This window comes from Helicoverpa armigera, chromosome 4 (genome assembly GCF_030705265.1).
Source record: "Helicoverpa armigera isolate CAAS_96S chromosome 4, ASM3070526v1, whole genome shotgun sequence".
Taxonomy (NCBI): domain Eukaryota; kingdom Metazoa; phylum Arthropoda; class Insecta; order Lepidoptera; family Noctuidae; genus Helicoverpa; species Helicoverpa armigera.
In genome coordinates, this window is record NC_087123.1 from 12,794,536 (window position 1) to 12,818,039 (window position 23,504).

Sequence of the window (23,504 nt, forward strand, 5' to 3'; positions counted from 1 at the left end):
TTAGAATTTCAGCCGAAACCATATTTAGGCCGAAACCAGAACCCAGGTCGGCGTAATTCCAGCCTTATCCATCGGGGCACAGTTTAGCCCCAGGATAAATGGGTTTTATTCTATTTACAAGGGGCACACGTCGACGGTCGCCTTCTTGCCATAGATTATGTAAATAACGTTGTACAGTTTAGCATATCTGTGTCTTCAGTTTGTAGTCAGGTTATTTTATGCACTTTTAGTTAAATTTTGTAAGCAATTTTGTTTGTGCGGCGTGGGTCGGTGCTTTTGTATTTTTTAGTTTCTGTTGAATTTTTAAGTCGAAGGCATAAGTGTTGTACAAGCGATATTTATATATTTATAAATAGTATAATTGTTCGTTATCAGGTTCATGTAAAATATTTCTGAATAAACTGGCAAACATATGGACAAAGTGTATTTAAGGCTACATACATTTTCAAAGTTTTTTTCTCCACCGATCGACCAAAGAATTCTGTTTATATTCTACACCATTAAACCATTTCTTTATTTTGCCTATCTAGTCACAAATAACACCTAGCTTAAAAACATGTAGAACAATAAGCCACTTTGTCCCAACAAACTGAACTCCCATTCCTTCCTCAGGAGTGCGGAGGACGTAACTCCGCAGGTTTCGACAAGCGATCGGTATCGCGCACCTTCGCGACGCGCTTTAGAACTTGCCCCGGTGGGGACCTTTGCAACGGCTTTGTAAACTGGGGACTGCACTCACTGAGTTTATACTTTTTACTTTCGAAATTGTGAAAGTTTTGGTGTTATGTTGAAAGTAGTTATGGTATTGGTTATGATGATTAAATATTATATTATTTTAAACCCTTTTTTTGCTAAATTAACTTAAATGTTGATGTGGTATAAAAGTTATAATGTTGAAATGCAATTTTTGTTAGGGGTTTTTATGATTAACTTTTTTTATTTTTAAGTTAGTTTTATTTTCACAATAACCTGTCTGAATAAATAAGACTGTCATGTTTCTGGATTATATTTCTTAACCCCAAGAACAATAATTGAGTTCTTTTATAATAATAAAGCCTGAATAGGTACCACAAACGATATTTCAAAAACCATAAAATACTTTTTCGTTATCCCTTCGTATTTTTAACCCTCAAAGAAAAACCATAGTCACATTGAATTTATAGTATTTTAAGAAGATACCCATAAAAAGATAACCAACAGCGGTACATTCTTCTAAGACTTTTCTTTCGACCATATCTTTCGATCATCAAAGGAATCCAGCTTTTCAATAGACAAGAAGGTTTAAACATCGAAAATAATAAAAAAAGAACTAAAATAGCAGTCCAAAAGATTTCCATTGAATGGTCTATCTTTATTTTTCATCTAGGTATAATACCGAGAAGAGCTTTTGTGTTGTTATTTTATTTCTATAAAATAATCTGTTTCATTCCCACGGTTGTCTGGGAATTATCAATTCATAGGTATCTTCTATAGTAGCCATGATAACTCGGATTTATTTGTTTCAGATCTTCGTAAAAATAAAACTTTGAATATCGTAAAACATTCGATAAATAAAATTATACAAATCTCTTTGTTTTAGTCTCAGAGACGTTTTTCATTTGTTTTATACTAATAATATCATATTTATTTATTGACAGATTGCTATGATATTTGTCTCTCTACACAAATGCTGAAGACGTGACTACAAAATAATATTATTTTACGAATTTCCAGGAAAATGTTACTGTATTTTGACACAAACATGTTTTAGTTATATTTCTCTCATTATTTTATGAAACATAAGGTACAAAGTGTAATATGAAAAAGTTACAACAAAGGATTCTCCAGGCACAACTAACAAATGCTCCAATATATTGTGTCGCGCTCACAGCGCCGCATACACCAAAATTGGCATCTTTATAATCTCAGTTACGTATTAATAACAGTAAGTTATACCCACATCCCGCGTTACCGGGATCCCGGGGGACTGCATTGTTCCCGTCACCGGGATATTGTATGCAAGCCGGGAATAGAGCGTGCATTATAACAATATTTACTGCCGCAAACCCTGTTAGATAATCAGCTTTACGATTCAATTGTTATTGTGGCGGCCATTTTAGCAGTTTATTGCATCTAGTTGCTATAGATTATAATTGTTTGGACGTAAACAATGCGGATTATGTAGTTTGTGTTGAGTGATATTAATTGCGGTGTTGTTCGCTGATAGGCTGAGTGCTTCATGTATTTTATTAGCTAGCTATTGTCACGATTCAACGAACGATAAACCCGAATTAACATTATAATCATTAAATTGAACATTTCAACATAATTTTAATTTCCAAAACACAAGAAGCTTATGAGAATTTAATACGCACAATGTACCATTATATGAACTTTGGAACTGAAAACAACAACTGCATGTTCATAAACCAAAATATTAATATAAAACTACTTCGTATATTTCCAAACTAATTTTATCCTGCAAGCGCGGAAACACAAATTTAAAAACATCCTGAATGACTTTTAATCAAAACCAACTGTTTGAAACTGGAATCAACTGGCCGAAACTAGTTCCGAATAATATTTATCCACTATCAGCGAAACAAAAGTGTGCTAAGCAAGAAGTTTGCAATCCCGGCGCCGAACAACACTACGAGTCACTTCAAGTAAAATGTAGCCTTATTCTAATGCAGTTAAAGTTTAAAACGTCTCGTGTTGTAAAGTTTTTTGTTTCACACCAGCATATGAATCGCTGAGCCAAAAATGTGCAAGGGAAATAAAGTTTTATGTACTTTGCTATAAGATTGAAAGTTTGAATGCAGTTGTGCTGAATGTGGTGTATTTGAGGAATTTTCAGCGTCACGGGCAGAAGGGTTGAGTTCACTCATCAAAGTTTGTGGTGTTTTTTGTCTTGAGATATAAATTATGTTTGGTTACCGGTTACACGGGATTAATCATTGGAACTGATGGGAAAGTTTATCTGTTTACTTGATCTGATCGGGTATTGTTTGTTTGTGTAATCAAATTATCTGCGTGGTCGTTCGACTTGATATTGTACGGGGACATAAATTATACATGTCCTTACTTGATATACATGCTGTTCAAAGCTAGACAAGTGAACATCCATCTCGAAATATGTCGTTATGACTATGAAAAACACTCTAAATAGCCATTGAAAACATGATTTTGAATGTAAAGTTACCCTTTTCACCTGTGTTCAAAGAAGCCGGTCATTACTATTGACGGGAGGGCTGGTCGTCTTATCTCACGCTAACGACTAGTCAACGATATGTTGTGTCATTAGTTCACTAATATGGTTAGTGTATGTGTTTACTGTCTGTATGTATGGTGGTAAAATTTATTTGTCTTTTGTAAGGGATAGAATATTTTTAGCTGGCTTTTCTTTGATGTTGAATATGACTCTTGATTTACAATAAAACGTTTATTAATAAATAATTTAGTAAGCTTTTATTCATCTATCTGTTTTATATTAAGGTTATATTTTTCAAAGTACTTAAATTTTTAAGGTGAATATTATTTTTATAAGAATACTGCTGAAGCAGTAGACCACAGCATAAAAATAATTTCATTTATTTTCGGAGTTTTTAAATTTTAACCCGAGTTTAAAAAAGATCTGTTGTAACTTGTTTCCATTTCACCTGAAGAAAACAGGAAAGAAACAGCTTTATTTATTTAGTTTTAGTATTTTAAAGTGTTTAAGCTAAACCCGGGCGTTGGCAAAAAGGCGGAGAACTCACGCAGTTTGAAGTTCTGTTTGCTACTCGCAACAGCACTGAAGAAACGTTGTGAGAGTAAAACTTGTTCCAACGTGCAACGCGGCGAACTTTCTTACTATCTGGTTCGATAACAGCTGAGACAATAAGCTTTGAAATCTAAAATATTCTTTGTCTTTAACAATGGTGGTCGTGTTTTTCTTTGAACACAGGATGAAGTGCAATAGCTGCGTTTTTTGTGTAGATTTCTAGATGTTATTTTGTTACCTGATACTGTAGATACTCATATAGGTAGTTGTTGATGTAGTTGCTAAGCTTTCATTTCATTAAGCAGTTTTGTAGTCCAAGTAATTATTTCTCATGACCTTTAGCTCAAACAACGTATTCAAATTCACAAAATGTTATAAATGAGACGTAGCATACTATTTATCTGTTCAACGATTTATTTCAGAACTCTAACAATATACCTACTGGAAAAATTGATGCATTGGAAAAAAACTGACCCCGCGATTAAACTACTTGCAATACCAATATTTGTAGCAAACACTAACGAATGACATCCACTAAGTCAACCGAACAGTCAATCATTAATTCAGGCACTTCAAAGTCAGTTAAACCTCTAAGGCTTTAACGTTTAGATCAGCCAGTCCATCTTTAAACCAATTTCCGTTGGCTTCTCACAAGTTGCTGACAAACTGAGTCCAAACATAAGTAAGTCAAACTACTCGATGTGCAATCGGGAAACTTGACAAATTCACCCTCAACTCGCGACTTAAGAAAATGTTACACTTAGCTCGCCGACTTAACTGCGCCTTTTTACTTGAATTTTGAACTAAGTTTAAGCTGGTCACCAGATATATCTAAGTAAATAGTCTAGTTTCTATGTGGTTCATTTTGAGTGTATAACCTATTTCTTTATTTGTTAAACAGATCATTTATACCTTCAACATCTCACCAATTTTTACAGCAGGTATAGAAGTGTTTCTCATAAAGTTTTAGTACTTTAGAAATTTGTATAAAATAAAAATAAAATGTAGTTTGAAACACAAGTAACACCATAGGATAAAACATAGCTATTTGACTAACACACATGTTAATCTATTCGTGTATTGGGACGCTTATCGGCGGTTACCTGTGGGTCATAGAATAAAGAGGTAAGTTTACTTATTTGCCGCGGCTTCGCTCGTACTTTGTGAACTTAACAGAGAAATTCAATAATTATGTATGTAGATTGTAAACCCGATTGATATTATGTATTATGATTTCTTACTCAGTGCCAGTCTCCTAAATAATTGTCAATAGTACGTGAAAATAATAGATAATACGAAAAATATATTTGTACAAAATTATACTCAATGGCAAAATAATGAAGTATTGAATCAATTGTGGGTTTACAACCGGCGGATCAACCATGAACCATTGACGTAACGTTTAAATCCGAACAGTAATTTATTTGTGGTCGGAACTGTTAGTTGTTGGTTAGCCAGTTAAGCCTTTATTTTTTAATTCAATTAAGATCAAACTGATTTCAGAATTAAGTCATTTTATTAATAAAATGACCACACCATTTTATTACAATTTATTATTTACCTTGGTACTTATATCCCTATCTAGTGTAGATGTAGCATCTTTTTTTGAATTCTGAGAAAAAAATAAGTGTCATTTTTTACCGTTCAATATTCATAAAACGGTACAAACTACTATTTTTCCTATTAGTTACCAAACCATATATCTTTTTACTAGAAAACATCTCTATACGCCACGTGTTCACGATGACTAGCCAATTCAGCCTTTTTAAAGGTTCAATGAATGAGCCCAAAGGCCTGGAGGCTCTACGCATAATACCTGAGCTTTTAAAAAGGTTAAATATAGTTTATGTGATCCTTTGAATTAAATACATATTACCTTTATGAAGCTGTCCTAGATAAGTAAAGAAATGTGCTTTGAAATTTTTGGAAATCAGCTCTTTTAAGTCATGGTATTATGTAAGTACTCGTACCAAGTTTAGTACTGGCTAGAATTTGTGAGTCATAAAAAGGAAAAACAAAAGAGAGTAGCTGTACACACTTGATGAGATTTTCAGAGGTGACTTTTACTCACTGACTTTGAAAAATATAAGCAGGAACCTTTACTATTTTTTATTGACTGTCGACTATTAAGGTACATTTCCAATACAGATATCAGTCGCGTGCGGCTGAGGATCAACATCTCGTGACAGACACACGCGACTAATGCGTCAATAATCACAATATGTGAATGGATGCGCTGACGTCTGACGCCCGTGACAAAAGGATACCTTTAAAGACACTGTCAGGACTTAAGTGCTTAAACAAACCACACCCATATTCTAGGAAAAATAAATCTAGTTACATTGAATCGTTAGTCTCTCGCAACGCTTATTATAATTACTTCGATAATGTTGTAGAAGTTACGCGAAGAAACGGTTTCCTCGAACTACTTGTAACCGATGCGATAGTTACTTTTCAACATTATTGCAATCTTTCAGTCTACTATGATACTAAACGTTGAGAGTATTTTCCGTTGTAGGAATTTGTTTCAAGTTTATTAGAACTAGTGACTGATGTGTAGTTATAACATTTAAAATGTTAAGTATTTTTTTCTTTAAGAATATAACTTTTATATGGCTCAAAGATATAGGCAGGTATAAGACTTTCAAACCTTCCAAGTAATTATACGACAGACTTAAAAACTTTACTTTGACAGCTAATAAACATTATTTGGTACCTGTGACTTCAAATGCAGTAATTTAATAATCACTCTCACAACTAACAAACCCTGTATTAACGAGATAATGGTCATTTCCAGCAGCAATTCAAGGAATATTCAAACCCGAACAAGACAAATAAACAAAACAATATCATTATTATCTACCAATTCCAGAAAATTCGATATTCAGATACATTGGAACAAACCGCGCTCAACGAATCTGACAGTGGCAACCTAAATACATAGCGCATTCTGTGGGCCAGTTCCAATCAAATTTCAATCATCCGTATATTAAATAACTGGTCGAGTATCAAACCGGTAACATTTGACGGTTCGGACGCGGTAATTTTAGTCGCTACATTAATACAGAATCAATCTAATTTGTCAATGAAAGTCAGTAGCAGACGCCGATTACTAGACGGAGGTGGCTAAAATGGCGCTCGCTGGCGAATAAATTGAAATAGATGGAATTGGTACTAGTGTGGCGAGACTGAGGGACTTGGAGGTAGGTATTACTGGGGTTTGAGTGAGTATTACCTTGAGGTATGTACATAAAGCTGCGAAATAATTATTTCGCAAGATTATTGATAAAACGCTTCTAGATATTGGTATGTTGTCTAAATAATGATTTATCATGTGAGTCATCGTTATATTAAAAGTACCTACCCTTACATCACTTAAACTGTTAAAGAGGAAAAAGATACGCAGTACCTTGATGATTAGAAAATATAATTCTTAGGATTCATTAACACACAGTACCTCATTACAAATAATGTGTTTATATAATAATATATTAGGTACATTTCTCATCGAAATCCATCATGGAAGCAAACCAACCGAATCCCATACAATAACAGCAGTCAGTCCCGGGGGTACATTTTAGCGGCGCGGCGTCTAAATCAGAAGCAATTAATGTCAAAACGGTAATATCGCTGGATACACTTCGGGCTACTCACAGATTTATTCATCTCCTGGGCCTCACAATACACCTGATTCGATTTATACATCAATCGTCTTGCGCGTGGTTTATTTAGTAGTTTTTCATAGTTTCTTGGTAAGCGCTTTGAGATATTAATTGATTGAGTGACTTTCAAAATGTTTTGCTTGATGTTACTCGGATTATGTAAGAAGGTCGTGAAGTATATTCTTGCCATCTTCTACTAACTAAAGAGACGAAATCCGTCCGTCTGTCTTTACCTTAGGCCACTATGGCAACAAATACTAAAAATACCTCTATAGAGTTTGAATGTAATTTCACTTGCATCCCAAGGGAACTTCTTCCCTCACGCAGAATAAAAGCCAATGTCCTTTCTCAGAATCTAGATAATCTGTGTACATTTCACAAAATTCGGTGTGAAAGTATTTATAATATTAGTAAGGATGAACTTAGTTTACCTAGATTATTTACCAGGAAGCCGATAAACCTGTTTATCTTATATTTTATTTATGGCAGCGGATATTTAAAGCTAGGTTCAGTTAGCGGGTCACTTAGTCCTTGCAGGCATCGCCGCCGGCGACACTGCTAAGGGCTATAGATATTTTTTACACGTTTTTATCCGTAATAATGTGTTTTTAGTTATTAGTATGAAAAACTGGATAATTTAAGATCTTACTTCGGTTTTGTAAAATTAGGTGATATTCAAATAATGAAAGGCGGTATGATATGCGGTGGTTTGCACTTTTTAATATGTCTACGGACTGATCGTGTTATTATTTAATGTTATTGAATTTTCTTAAATCTAGGGTAATAGGTACCTGCAAAAACAAAACAAATATATAGCACATACTTTTAACTAACTGCATTCTACACTTATTTGCCCTGACGGGCCATAGAAAATAATGCAAATAAAATCAATATCAAAAGACTCCCTTTTAGCTCTATTCAATATGACGTAGATAAATAGGTATAAAAATAGATAAAAAAGCGCTTAAATATCCTTTCTTCAATTAATTAGCATAAGAAACAGAAGCCATTCAAGATGTCCTTGCTACACGAAACTTCATTAACATCTGCAAAGCCCTATCAACTAAACTGGACATAAATCCGGCTCTAAAAGGCGTTGCATTACTCTCTTCCAGTAACTTGCCTTGCTACTGGCCCGTGGCACTCGCCCCTAGCTACTGGCTGCTAGTACCTAGGCGATCTCTGCCGTGTTAATAAACTGTGACTTGTTATGCAAAGAGTTAGTGTTTTGTTTTTGTTTACTAAATGAGTCTTGGATAGCTCGGAGGTAGACGGATAGATAATATGCAGTTTTAAGCTATTGTAGTCTTCTTGGAAGAAAGTGTCTTGGAACGGAAGCTGGAAATGTTTTAAGATTAGCGACAATATTTTGAAACAGTTATTTTACAAATAATACTTGGGTTCTTGAGAAATAAATAACATTCAGTTGACAATGGGTTAAGATGCATAAAACAATTGGTACAGAAAGTGAAAGTGAGTACTTTTATGTTGTGTGAGCAAAATTAAACTCATTAAAGATGTATTTGTCTTCCTTTATACCTGAATCAAAATTACTTAAAAATAGTAGAGCATGGTACCTATTAATTTCACACAACTACAATGAATATTTTTTGTCTCTTGAACCACTAACACGGCACTTAACCCCCTGCAGCCGCCAGTCTCGGCACCGCAGCACAGGTAACCCGGCATTACAACTCGTGCCACGTAACCCAGCTTAATGTGGCTCATCAGGCCTGCAGCATCACTGCAAGGGTTGAACGACCGCGCGCATGCGTATAAAACACCTTTTTCGGTCTAAATAGCCAACGGGCCGTCTTAGTGCGCGTTCTAACTGCGATCAAATTTCGATCTTACTATGTAACTGAGTGGATCGTTTTGGTGGTGCGTTCGCTGCGGGAGGAGGCGAGCCCGCCAGCCTCAGTGTTCCGCCGGCCGTCGTCGGCAGCGCGCGTGCTATCCCCGCACCCGGATTTTTTCCGCCCGACAAAAGTTTTTCAAGTTTCCGTCGGACGTTGAAAGTGTTGAGTTGCAGTTGTATTAACAGTTGTTTTGTGCAAAAGGATTATTGAACCGTGTTTCTGGAGATTTTTATTGTGTTTCACGGGAATTATGGGACGGTAAGTTTTGGGGAAAGCACTTTTAAAAAAATATTTCAGTGCGAAAATTCTGAATAATTCATGATGAATTAAAACGTCATCCATTTGAAATATTTAAACTGGAAGCGGCATTACTTTTAAAAGTTTTTTCAAAACAAATTAAAACATACATTTGAATATTTTAAATATTGATAAAAATTACATAAAGCTGAAACGTCAAACATCAATCAGTAACAATACATGACAGCATCTCAGTTGACAGGAACCGCGAGCCGAGAGGATTAACGAACTTAGTTTAAAATCCTTCGCCTGTCGGGACTGTATTTAACAATAGGATAATGAAAGTTTCGTGTCACGAGGCAAAGCCGCTTGAGCTTGAAAACTTCTGTAAACAATGCCGTTATAAAGCTGAATAATAGTTCTGCCAAGTTTTCGATCTTTATGTATGAAAAACTATATTTTAAAGAGAACCTGGATTTAATGCAATAGAACATTGTTGAATATTATTGTAGAATGGCATAACTTCAGTTGTATTTTCAAAGTATAAGTTTATACAAAGTTTCAAGTTATGTATGCTAATATTATATTCAAATGTTGGCAAAGTTGTCAGTATTTTAACGTCTCACCTTTACATACATATATTTTATGCATAGAACTTTTCTGTTAACGAACCATAAAATTGCTGTTTAGCGAGCTAATCGCCTAACAGAGACATATTTCGGCTGCCGACGGGGCTAGGGGATGTAGGTATCTACAGATCAGCCTCCAGTCAAATTGCATGCAGTCAATTAATGCCATCCAGACAGATTATCGGCCACGGCAGCTATTCTCTCTAAGGAGATAAGCTAGATGCGCAAGACATATAGTGCACAAGCATTCGCGTTGATACAGGTCATAGTTCAAAGGTACGCCAATCCGACACTACAGTAGCCGATGAAATACCTGTTACTATTACAACCTTTTTATCGTCCCACTGCTGGGCACAGGCCTCCTATCTTACGGTGAAGGATTGAGCATTAATCACCACGAAATACCTGTGGTCTTTTCTGTGAGGTTGTTTGACTATATTTTTTCATTCATCATCCATCCATAAGAGCACCATAAAGGTTGGTATAGGTATACCTGAATCTCATAAACAGGCAATTGAACAAAGGTCTATATTAGACTTATAAATTCTATGGAACTTATTGCCGTCGGGAACCACACTATAAAGGAGCATTTTTAAGCCGTGGCTTAGATGGCATCTTTATCTATTATATCAGCATCATTTAATACATACAAAATATATACCATTGCAACCGCACATTAATTGAAACCACTCATCATAAAGAGACTATTTCACGCTATTTACTTGAGTCAACTGCAGCACATACATAGTGCATGAACCTATTTGTTCGGCAAAGCTTCAGCAATCCCCGAGGGCGAGATGTTGCAGCATCCGCTGTGTTTCACCTGCCATAGCGTACTTACATATCAACTACGAATAACCTAACTTCTCTTTCTGAAGAAATTTGTATCGGAATTCAAGGATCAAAGTCAATTTTGATATGAAATACAATATAATTACTGCGCTGTATTAAAAAAAAATCTTCAAGTTCGTGCTTTTATCCCATTTTATATTTTGTTTTTGAGAAGCGTCTGTTCTTCCATAGTTCTTTACACAGGTAAAATTATTTCCAACCATATTTTATTTTATGTATCATCATCATCCTCCGAGCCTTTTCCCAATCATGTTGGGGTCGGCTTCCAGTTTAACCGGATTCAGCTGAGTACCAGTGCTTTACAAGAAGCGACTGCCTATCTGACCTCCTCAACCCAGTTACCCGGGCAATCTTATTTTATGTATATAGTCCATAAAACATTAAATAATTTGGTAATTCCTTCCTCTATTTCTTTATAATAAAAATGTAGCAAATACTATAAGATACGAACCTAAAATAACATAAAAATCGAACCCTACATAGTACTTTATGTAGCAACAGTAACTCTTTTTAACCTTTCCTTTTCTTAACCTTTCTAAAACATTAAAAAACATAACAAAATAACAAGTTCCTATCATCAACAACCCATCTAATATCCCACGCACACTGTCACACAAATAACCCCCAACAACTATATTTCATACAGTATATAAATAAGTTCTTCTTAAATTGAAGCAGGTTGTCAGAGCCGTGACGTCACCGCTCACCTGTCAGATGCACGCACACAATGGCGGCTGCAATATAGTTTATGAGTACTGACAGGATAGACTGTTTGTTGCGAGGGATATTGCAAACAGGATAGTTGAATAGGTGATATTATTTTTCTAAGGTAGGCTGAAATGTCTAAGTTTTAAGGCTGAAAAATGATAGTTTTGAAGTTGTTATGTGACTGATTTAAGTATGAATTTATTCAAGAATTAATTGCCCAGTGGAAATGCCATATAAAATGGTAAAAACTTCTTTATATAATAGTAAGATTAAATGGGTTTAAAGGCATTGGTAAGAAAAGATGTAAAACCATGAAATATAAATAAGATTAGCAAAGAAGGGCTTTGTATCTCAATTAATGTCAAAGTCATGGTTGGGTTAACTCAGTGTTAGTTTTTAAAGAAGAGATTTATAGCCCATCTAAAATGAATTCATAAACTTTTTGGTCAATGAAGCGATTACTTAAAAGAGTCAGTTCTCTTAAACAAATCAAATTTCAAGTTACAACGACAATTTACATAAACATAAACAAAATGTATCAATATCTAACTCGCGGAATGATCCAAATCTTTATTTGGAGTTCTCCACCGAGCCACTAAGTCGTTTCCACGTGAATTCCTAACAAAGGACCAGGAACTTTGCTCTCCACAATATTGGCGTCATTCAATGGAGTTCTTACTTACAACAACTTTTGGCCCAACCACAATACAAATGTGGCTTACTTTATAAACATACATATGTATATTTATCGAAGTTGATTTACTTCTTATGATATTAAAATGAAATTCTCGAAGTAACTTACACAGGATAATAAAATCTTCCAATGTAATAGTTATTTGCTCGGCTAACCCTATAATCGCCGTAGCACAGCACCGTAGATACTACGCCGGCTACGTTCGCTACGGTCGCTACGCCGTAGCAGGCGTAGCAAACTTCGAAGCGCTATTGCACGTAATATTACAAGCTCAGAGTTCTATTAACTAACATAACAAGCTTTAGTTAATTAAGTGAGGGATCATGATTAACTCGGCAGCTCCTTATCCCTCTCAACAACGCTAACCGAAATGAATAATTATAATCTAAACAAAAAATCCTCCCCTTTTCTTATTATTATCCGGACACTTTCGAGTTGATTTTGAACTCTATTGCATTAGGGTATGGTTTAGATTGGCTTGTGGGAATTAAGAAGGGAGACTTGTATACATGTCAGTTGCAGGTCGCGGAACAAGCAAGACAATGGGACCTAATATGAGATGTTATTTGTGTTTGATGAATACTGTTGGTTCTACGGGTGAGTAATGGTGATTTAAAGTTACAGTTTAAACTAAATTTATATAAGCAGCACAAATATTCTCTTTAAAAAAAACCAAGCCTTAATAAAATGCTTCTAAAACTGCATTTTCCAAGTCTTGCCAATAATTCTAACCACAAAATAAAATAACATTATAAAAATAAGTCATGTTAATATAAAACAAAGTCCCAACAGTCGAGTGTTCCGCGACGTTGCTCACGTAACTCATACACGTATTTATTTCACGGATGCTTTAACATTTTTAACTTGTTTACATACTGCAAATACTATACAAATGTCGAGAAAAGTGAGCACTTGTTATTATTTTGTTTCATTTTAATTAGCAACGATATTTCTATTAAATAAGAGAGTATTCATTAATTAAGTTTCTGTTTCTTTTATAACAGTAGTTTGTACGACGTACGTCACTTGTAAAATTAAATATATTACAGAATTATTTTATACCTGGTTAGTGAATAAATAATATAGCTTTATTTGTTTAAAAGTGGCAGAATTCAGTCGAAAAGCTCGAGTTGTTATAACAATGCGTATTATCTAAATTCCTGCAACTCCATGTATTCATTGTCAATAATCAAAAATCAAACATTATTTATATTGTGTACTTCTTGGTATACATATGACTGCAAACCTACTTTTTTCCTGATATAAAAAGAATTCGATGAAAAAGATGACGTTATTTATTTGTAAAAATATCAACTATCAACTGCATTTAATTGAATTATATTTTAAGATTTCATATATCCATTCATGAAAATATTTTCTTAAAATACATTAAACAAATTATTCTTGGAAACCTTTAATACATTAAATACATTCATAAATAAAATCAAGTAGACTTGGGCCGTGGAGGAGTATATCAAAAGGCTATATAAGCATTATTTCTGAGAATGAAACCTATATTCCCAAAACCTCATGAATCAAAAACATAACCCTTCTTGGTGCTAGGATATTACGGATATTACCTATACATACATAAATAACTGTTTGTGTGTCAAAATCTTAACGGTAGAATAGTCATTCTACAATAAAAAGTAAGTAAAAACTTTAAAAAAATCATAGATAACTTTACACTTTTAATGAAATGCCTATGTATGTGTATCTAAATAAATAAAAAAAAAATCACGAATTCAGAATGAGAACATAACATAATTAGGTCAAAAATCAGTAGTGTACGATTCTACAAATAGGTAGATCAATGTTTTCTTTATCAAAACGATACAATACGGAGATACCCCTTATTATAAAATCTTCTAAAGAGCATGAACTAGTTTATACTAATACTCACATATAGGAAGTACACCTTTTGTTACAAAACACTCACACAATATTCCCACTTGGGACGTTGGTATCTTTTCCGAGAAAGCGAGTGGGTTTCAACATCCCCAGCTTTGTAGGTCTGTGGGTGTCTTTATAATACGTCTTTGAGTAACATTTGGGAGTACCCACAGTAAGAACAGTAAAGGTCAGGTTTCCAAGATGGCGAACACCCGAGGCTCGGAGCTGAGATTGCCAGACTCCAGGCAGCTTCAGATGTATAATTGAAGTGAAATTGCTAGCTGACACTGCCGAGGTGCAATTATTTGGCAGCTTTGTAATACGCTTGTGCTAAAGTGAAATTGTTTATTTATGCTTTTGGAATATTCGTATTTGTTCAATTTGCCAGATATCTTTTCTTGAGTAGTAATAATAAAATGAAAACGTTATATTTGTTTGAAATAAGTTATCTCTAAAACTGCCGAACCATTATCTACATATATTGCTAAAAGCACTAAAGGTTTCTTAAGCAACAGAAAATGTAGCCAACCACAAAAATCCTGTTTTAAAAAAAATTGCAACACCAATTTACTGAGTTAATTACTTCATCAATCAATTCTTATTCAGATACCATTAAAATTCGCACTTAATCTACAGTATTAATTACTCCGGCGCCGAATAAACAATATTGCTGCAAATATTTCCGGTAATATCAAGTTTAACAAAATTAATTAAGTTTAAATCTAAAGTGCTCAGCGCGGGTCAATATTTGACGCCGTCGAGGACAAACAAACATTGTTCGTGCAGCGCGTTATAAAATAAAATGCCGTTTATATCGTGATCAGCAAGGTAAGAGCTTCAGCAGAATGCTAAATAACTGCTTGAATACAGTCTGAAGAATAGACAGTAGCACGCTATACTACAGGCATTATTTACTTAACAAATGTTGAAGCTATCTTTAGCGTCCTTTCACGAAAAAACTACTGAGCCAATTGTGCTAAAACTCGCTACAAAAACAGCCTAGAAGTTCAGATAGAACAAGGTATTTTTTCACCGCAGTGCGTGAAGTAGTTTCCCCAGTTTGCGAGCAAAACCGCGGCAAACAGATAATATGTAATGTCGTGGAAAATTTGCCTGGGAGCAGGTGGGCAGCGACGGTGTTGGCTAATTTGATCATTAATATTTTCTCACTCGAGGCGGTTTAATGCTTATATTCTCCCCTTTAATGTTTTAGTAAGTATACTATAAATAGTTTAAGTGTGATGACAGTATGATGACGTAGACGGAAAAAAGTTAGATGATAATGTATGACGAAAATACGCCATTTCATGGCGGCAGTATCATGAAAACTGATAAAGTAAGTTAATTAAAAGTGCAATAAATCCCATAACAAAATACTTTAACTGTACAATATTAAACTATTAAGCCATTCGCATAAAAGGTGTACAAAATATTAAAAATGTTCATGAACGATAAAAATTGCGTTGTTGTAGTTGTCACTGCAGCAAATATGTATATTTTTTTATAACAGACAGTTTAATTTAGTGGGTCATGTATGAAAACGTTTAAAATTTTGATTATAAAATAATAGATACCTATAAGCAAATGACGATTTCATGATTATCATCATTGACAGTAAAACCACTTTTGTTTATCCTTTCTAGTATAATAAATACGAATAACTTTGTCTGTAAGTTACATAATCATGCTAAAACGACAATGGGAGAGTAAACTACTATACTCACCTGGAACGCGGGTGAAGTCGTGGGCAGAAGCTAGTCGCCAACCTTCCTCAAAAACTACAAATCTTTCATTCCCTCTGCTATAAAATTCAACAGAATAAAAAGAAGCCGACATATAATTTGATCAACTGTAGCGTCTAATAAGAAAAGTTAATTAAAAATAGTCTTCTACGTGCTCCGAACGATTATGAACAGCTAGATAAGGCCCCGCTTCCATTTTAACTGTAGGATTCCAATTGGACTAATTCTTCAGAATCTGTTAATTAACCAGGTGTGTCTAACTATTTGAATTTCATCTTTAATTTTTTTGGTTATTTTGTTGTGTCAGATTCTGTTGTAACGTATTTCTGAATATGCGTTCCACTATGCATGGTATTTAAGTACGTTTGGTTGACTAGTTTTCAAGGTAATTTAAGCTTTATACTCGGATCTGCAATTAACTTTTAAGACTTCGCTATAAGTGAAATATTTCATCATCTGTATTTCTATAATTATTTACGCAATAATTAGTCCATAAATATGTCGTTCAAGACAAAAGGTTACTTACACCCACGGAAATTATCGGTTTTTGCTTCAGGCAAATAATTATGATAAAATTAGCACAACACATAGTATACACATATAGCGTTACTTATATCATGGTATATTTCCAAATTATATATCTGGTGCCTATATTACTATATTGACTAGACTATACTATAGTGACTATATTACCACAGTAGATTAATCATCACTTAACTTCAAAATGTATTTATATTGGCAACAGTACCTAAGCCTCTAGTAACACAGTTTTCAGGATACATTTTTTCACGAAAAATCAACAGTCGGACTAGCAATATCAAATTTCCGCGAATAACGAAATGAAAGACTAGAACGAAAATTGTAGCCAACAACCACGAATCGAAAACTGCATCGCAAATATTTAGGCAACAATTACATAAAACAAAAGCGCCAACATAACAACGGAAAAAGTAGACGAAAATTCATCGCGCCGGTGCAGTAACGTAACACGAGGCCTTTTCAATAAAATAAAACTACCCGGTTTGTTGGAGGGTTGACCCGACATTTTCAATACAGGAGAATGTCCCAGGGGTCCCGTGCTCGGGGACTGGCCCTATTTGGGCACAAAGCGGGGGAATTTGCGCGACACGGCCGCTCGGGACCCCGGGCCTCACACTTGGCGCGAGTACCGTGATTTTTCCACTGTTTAGATAAAAACAGGTTGTTAGTTGTTCGGTACCTGTCGCCCGCTGATTGGCTAGTTTGTTGTTGATTGTTTTTGTTTCAGTATTATCCGTATTGGTCCTTCTTCATTATTTATTCATTGATTTTTAAAGGGTAAGTTCCCTGGTTACTTTTTCTTTTGTTTACTTCGAAACTTTTCTGGGGTGACTCAAAGGAGTTGTGCGATTTAAAGATGGTTTGACACTACTGAGAATATGGTTTCTATGCTTAATGTAAAACACGTTCCGCTATTTCTTCGAATACGTTTCCTCTTACAAATAAAGTAGTTTCTTGATCTGAGCGTGAAAATTGCAGCCAGATTATTACATATTACTTATTCAATTTCCTCGCAACGTTTTCAGGTAAACCAATCTCGCACACGCTGCCATCAGTATTCAAGCCCTATTCATAAACACTTTGCAGGCCCGTTACCATGGCAACGGAGTAATATACGTCTACTTATTCACTTTCCAGTTTCGTTTCCGCGAAGATATAAATAGCACTTATCTTTGCGCTCGAGTGAATAGAACTCGAAGCAATATCACTTAATGCAACACTTCTACTTGGAACTCACATTTCAGCATCCGTCATGGATAACGAGTTAACTCGACTATTCAAATATTATCGATACGGTATTGAAAGGGGTGGAAAATAATAGATTAATCTTCTTACTGCCTGCAATACGCCATCTTCTAATTATTTTCTCTGGTTCACTTCTAATTAATCTTGCTTGATTGATTTTTATTCTTTAGGTTGTAGTGATTATTATAAGCCAGTTAAGGAGTCTCATATAAATGGCAAACCATTGTCTATAAATTATTAAGAACTTTCAGTTTATAGCACAACAGGATAGCTTTTCCTTTAGCAAACTTATCAATTTTGATTAAGATACATAAGCTCCAAGTCAAAATAAATAACATTACAAAATACAATTTACTTATAACAAACAAAATCTCAGTGAAATTGGCACACGTATTGAAAACCGCAACATAACTGTAATTAATTAGCCGTGTCGGATCAGCGGAGCTAAAACAAAACAGATACAGAACACAAGTACGAAACATGTATAAACCAAACCCCAATGGCGTTAAGTATAGCAACAAAAGTGAGAGCAACACAACTTAGCTAACTAGAAAACTTTGACTCGCGTAATCCGCAGACCTGTATTGAAACATTAAAATTTTCAGCGCTGCAAACATTTCTCAGTTGCTTAATTAACCAACGAAATTAGTTATTGTTATGAAAAAGTAACAAAAGGGGAGAAACTTCGCAACTCTCAAGCCAGTGGAGTGTGGACTGGATCGAATGTGGTGCTGGTGTAAGAGACACGCGGGTTGGCATTGTCACTGTGTTCGATAAATATTGGTTTAAATATCAATGATGTCAAGAAAAGGTTGAAACCTAATAAAAATAAAGATTTGTGTGAATTGAATTATGTATTTTTGTCTATGTATCACTATCTATTAAAAGCTTCTATGTACCGTCGATAAAATTCTGAGTATACTAGTTTGCATTAAATTTTTTGCATAATATTACAAACGTTCCGTATTTTCACTATTTTTGTACGGGAATTGTTACATAAAAAGCCTAGTAAGTATGTCTATTTTTTTCAATCTTCCAAGGAACAGCCAATATCACAATTTGGTACTCATTGCTATTTTCCAGTGCAGCGTCATTTCGTTTGCCGATTCCTATGATCAGATAGCAGCTAATCTTTGTCTAGGTTTATTGTTACCCAGGCTACAGAGTTCCTGATGTTGCGCGGAGGTAATTCCGTTTGAACCCCGGCCCGTGGGGAAATCAGCCATTGACTGTTTTCTTCATTTGATAAGGGTGTAGTTTTAATACTCCTTATTGTGAGGAATACCTTCAAATATTTTCTTTACCTCGGATTTACATTTTCTCTGAAATATTTTTTATTATATCTAGCCAGATTACTGCGTGGGATAGGTTCGTGTTTTTTGGGATACAAGAAAAACGACTGATGTTCGTCCGTAACTTTCATTTTCTTTAATAGACTTTATGTTGTATTTCTTGTTAAAATGGTAGGACTCGTGTTTTCCGTTTATTGCCCTCTTCCAAGTCAAGGAAAATTTAACCACTAGAAAATTATTTTAATTTCCTTTCCACACTAACTCTTCGAAATAAGTCCTAAAGTTTCTCGGTGTCAAGTTTACAAACAACTCCACTAGCTCAGACCATAAAATATTAATCGTCTTCTAAAAATTAGCGCCGCGACATCTCCTGCCTTACGCCATCTTGTAAGGAAATTACACTGGAACCGGGAGAACTTCTTTTAATTTATTCAACTCACACAATATCCGACTTTAATATCTTCGCATTATGGACGAGAGTCGCGCCAAAGTGGGTCGCCAAGTTGATTCTGATTTATAACCGGTTCAACTATCTCAGTGTTTGTCTTTAGCCAATTTGAATAAAACACTGTGTTCGAGTTACGTGAGGTTTAAATATGATTGTATATTAATGAGATGTGGAATCCGCGATCATTAATGTATCTGAATAGATTAGCAAATGAATGAGATTCCGTACGCAGCGGTTTGGGAGCGCGCGCTCCGAGATCTGCTGATCTTGTTTTCTATGTTCAATTGGTAAGGCAGACGAACTGATTCAGATTTAGTTCATTACAAACATAGTAGTTCTATTACCTATGTTTATTAAGCCAGTTATTATGTGAAGCTATTCCTTAGCTGTAGCCCTGGAAGTTTTTTTTAAATATGTATGAACTAAAAAATAAGAAAGTTTTTTAGACAACCCAATAGAATATTTTAGAAGAGAAATTTTATTGGTTGTTTAAAATTTCTCCGCTCCGCTTCAGTTTAGTGTAGCCTGGGCCTTAACTAAAAATATTTAAAGGATAATAAAAACCTTCAGTCCACTTAAAAATATTGAAATGCGGTATAAATTTAGCTTCGGCTATTAAATCAATAGTTCTACTCAATCAGTTTTAAGATTAGATTCGTTTCTTTTTACGGATTTTTTCAAAGTTTTAAAGAATATCAATTATTTCGCCCACACAAGTTTGAAAGGTCGAGTAGATAGGAAGTAATAACACTGGCTGACAATATTCTCATGTACTTTCTTGTAACAGTTTATGTTTTTATTCTATGTTCAACTTGAAGGAAGAAAATGAAAGTAATGTTTTATTTAAAGCAGTTTTCCCTCTCCCTTGCTTCAGTTGCTTTAAAACATTTTTCCGTATACTTCAGTAATTGCACGTGGATAAACATTCGCCTATCATCAATCTGCAAAACTTTAACTGAAGTTGTTTAACAGGCAAATAAACTCACGTTGCTATCAATAACGTTAGTTGGATTTTTAAAATATTTACACAAGATTTCCATGCAGCAAAATTTCCCAATTTCCCCAAACACTTATAAAACTGTCCCACCTTCCTTTCCCTTCAATTTAAAGACCATGTTAACCGGTTAAGCCGTTTTTGCCAAACAAAAAGCAGACAAACAAATTCACTATTTCTATTATATTAGGAAAAGAAAAGAAAATACTACATCTGACTAGTCATCGTCCAATGTTACCTAAATTCTTTACTATATTACTAAGTCTCCGAGCCTACCGTACTAATTTTTATTCCACAGCAACACATCTCGAGTAATTCAAATGTTCATACGTGGTACATACATAAGCCCTTGTTAGCGTCGCCCCGGGTCGACTTATTAGCCACGAGCCACGAGCCTTGATTAAACTCCAGCACCCTTGAATTTTACCTCACCTTATCATATACAAGCATAAATTATATCTATGTAAATGTGTGCCATTTTAAGATGTTTTTTGTGAACGTATATCGAGTACTGTATTATGTTTTCCTAGAAGTGTTGTGATGTTGAAAGGTGTTTTTTTGATGTTATGTTGCTTTTGTGTTTCCAGGCAATTAAGGAGCTACATATATTATATGATGTCTCGTACTTAAATCTCGAAACATCTGTAGTCACAAATAGAGCTTTTCTATTGTTTTACTGAAACATCTGCTAGTGTGCTCTCTATTAAATATTGACGGGAAAAAAACTCAATTTAAAGGCTTCTAAAGTTTAAAAATAAACAGCGCAACTGTTGCATAATTCATTTAATCTCTCATCACACTTCTACAAAGAACAACAAACACTGACATAAAAATACAATGATCATTTCAATTCACCTTTCAAGAGCAGAAATTCCGAGATACCTTAAAAAGTTATATTAAGGTGGGGAACGGAGCCCGGCGCGGTTGTAAGCCCGCCATTATTTCGCTTTTCGACAATTACGCGCGGCTGCAAATAAAGACGTTTGGAGAGCAATATCCGAGGAGCGGCGGAAGAAAAAATTATCATCACCTCGTAGGGAGGAACCTACAGATGTGGACTCGTGCACGAGGGTGCAGGGGAAGCGATACGCCTTGTTCGAGTTGTGGACGATTATTTTGGGGAGTTGTGTCTTGAAATAAAGATATAGGCAAAATTTTGTGCATTCACTGTTTAGGATTTTGGCTTTTCTCTAGTAATTTAATATTCTATTAAATAGTTTTAAGGTCGTAAACTTTCAACAAAAAACTTTCCAAAGTCACACCTTTCTTCGCGTCTTTAAGAGCAAAAAAGTCAGTAGTCCGCGATCAATCATCGCCACGCAGGTGTTTATAACGAGAATACTTGTGCACTGAATCTTCGCCGGTAACCGAACTTCAGACGTCCCTGTGTTACCCGAATAAAAAACTCAGTTGAGAGTAATTTTTTTCTACAAGCTTTACACATAGCGGCAATAAAAACGCTCCACGGCGCTCGCGGCCGCCTATATTTCATCTGTCCTCGTCTCCCTGTGTTTGGGGAGCTGCGGCCTCTGCCTGTGACACTGGGAATGAAACTTTAAATGCTGCGCGGAAATAATGTGGATTACGTGCGCCCGTGTGTCCCATGTTTTTCATCCTGACAAAAGTTTTATTAAAATATGTATCAGTCTCTGTCTCTTGCTATGAAAGAATAATACACTTGGAAAGTAATTGTCTTGGTAGTACTGGGATGAAGTTGGATGGATGTGTCTCTAAGTCGTTTGCAGGTACACGCAAGAGACAATTTAGTCTGTATATATATTAAATTGTTTTTTGTGCTCACACATTGTGCCCGGGTAACTGGGTTGAGGAGGTCAGATAGGCAGTCGCTTCTTGTAAAGCACTGATACTCAGCTGAATCCGGTTAGACTGGAAGCCGACCCCAACATGATTGGGAAAAGGCTCGGAGGATGATGTGCTCACACATTGAATAAAAAGTATTGTCAAGCAATATTTTCAGTTACTAAAGCTCTCAATCTATCCATACCATACTTACAACAAGAACATCTTAAAATACTTATTTTCTACTTATAAAATGTCGTGAAGTGGCTCAGTAGTAGCTCTTCCTCGTTACTTTTCCCTTTTAACTATGAAACCTATACACGCAGTTAATTAAGACAGGGCTTTGTTCTGAAACCTGAGCTCCCTATTATAGTGATCACGAGAAAGAAATTCTTGTAACGTATTTTGCGGCTGGATTTTAATTTAACGTACCTAGATTGAATAAAGGCAACACATATTTTTTAGGTTAATTAACTACGTTGAAACCGTATTTCATCAATACCGAAATTGTTTCCAATTCAATAACAATGATGAAAATTGTAGCTGTGCCCGTAGATAATACCGTAACTTTTCTAACTGAAATTTCTTCGCCCTAAGTGGGTATTAAAAAGCAAAAATGCAGTCCAAGCAGAAATTCAATTTATGAAGGCAAACATTTCAATCCCTTATTATACTTTTATTTCCCTCCAATCGTGACATCGGCCATAATAAAACTCTCAAACTCATTTGCGGGCCTCTTAATACCGTTCAATATAAGACGGTGGAAAAATGTTGATAGTCACGCTCCTTATTACCGGGGCCAAAGGTTTAACATTTTCAATTTAATCGCATTATACATACTGTAACCCTTGGAAATATTGGAGCAAAAAATTATCGGCGCATCGTCGGATATTCCGATTTAGAATTTTTCAATAGATGCCCGTGAAAGAATTTGGGATGATGAAAAATGATCGGCTAATGTGGTCGGTTTGATATTTAATTAAATTTCTGTTTGGATATACTTGGTGTCCTCTAAATATAAGCTTATTAGAACTTTTAACTTTACTGTAAATAACTCAGTTGTAGGTCTTAAAGTAAACCACACATTGAAAATGCTTATTTGAATATCCAATCAGGGTAATTTTCCAGACTTACCATAAGATCATAGATATAATCATTAGCAAGAAC

At 35.0% G+C, this 23,504-nt stretch overlaps 1 protein-coding gene across 3 annotated transcripts in view; it reads left to right on the top strand.

The window, feature by feature from the left end:
• LOC135116764 (lachesin-like) overlaps positions 1 to 23,504 on the top strand; it is a 95,041-nt gene that overhangs the window by 24,890 nt on the left and 46,647 nt on the right. The window contains exon 1 of one of the 3 annotated variants that reach the window (XM_064034319.1): positions 9,273 to 9,521. The exons of 1 other annotated variant lie outside the window; for it this stretch is intronic. The gene's annotated coding sequence lies outside the window, so the exon portion shown is untranslated. Of the gene's footprint in view, positions 1 to 9,272; positions 9,522 to 23,504 lie in introns of those variants that run through there. One more of the 3 variants, XM_064034317.1, reaches the window with a different exon arrangement.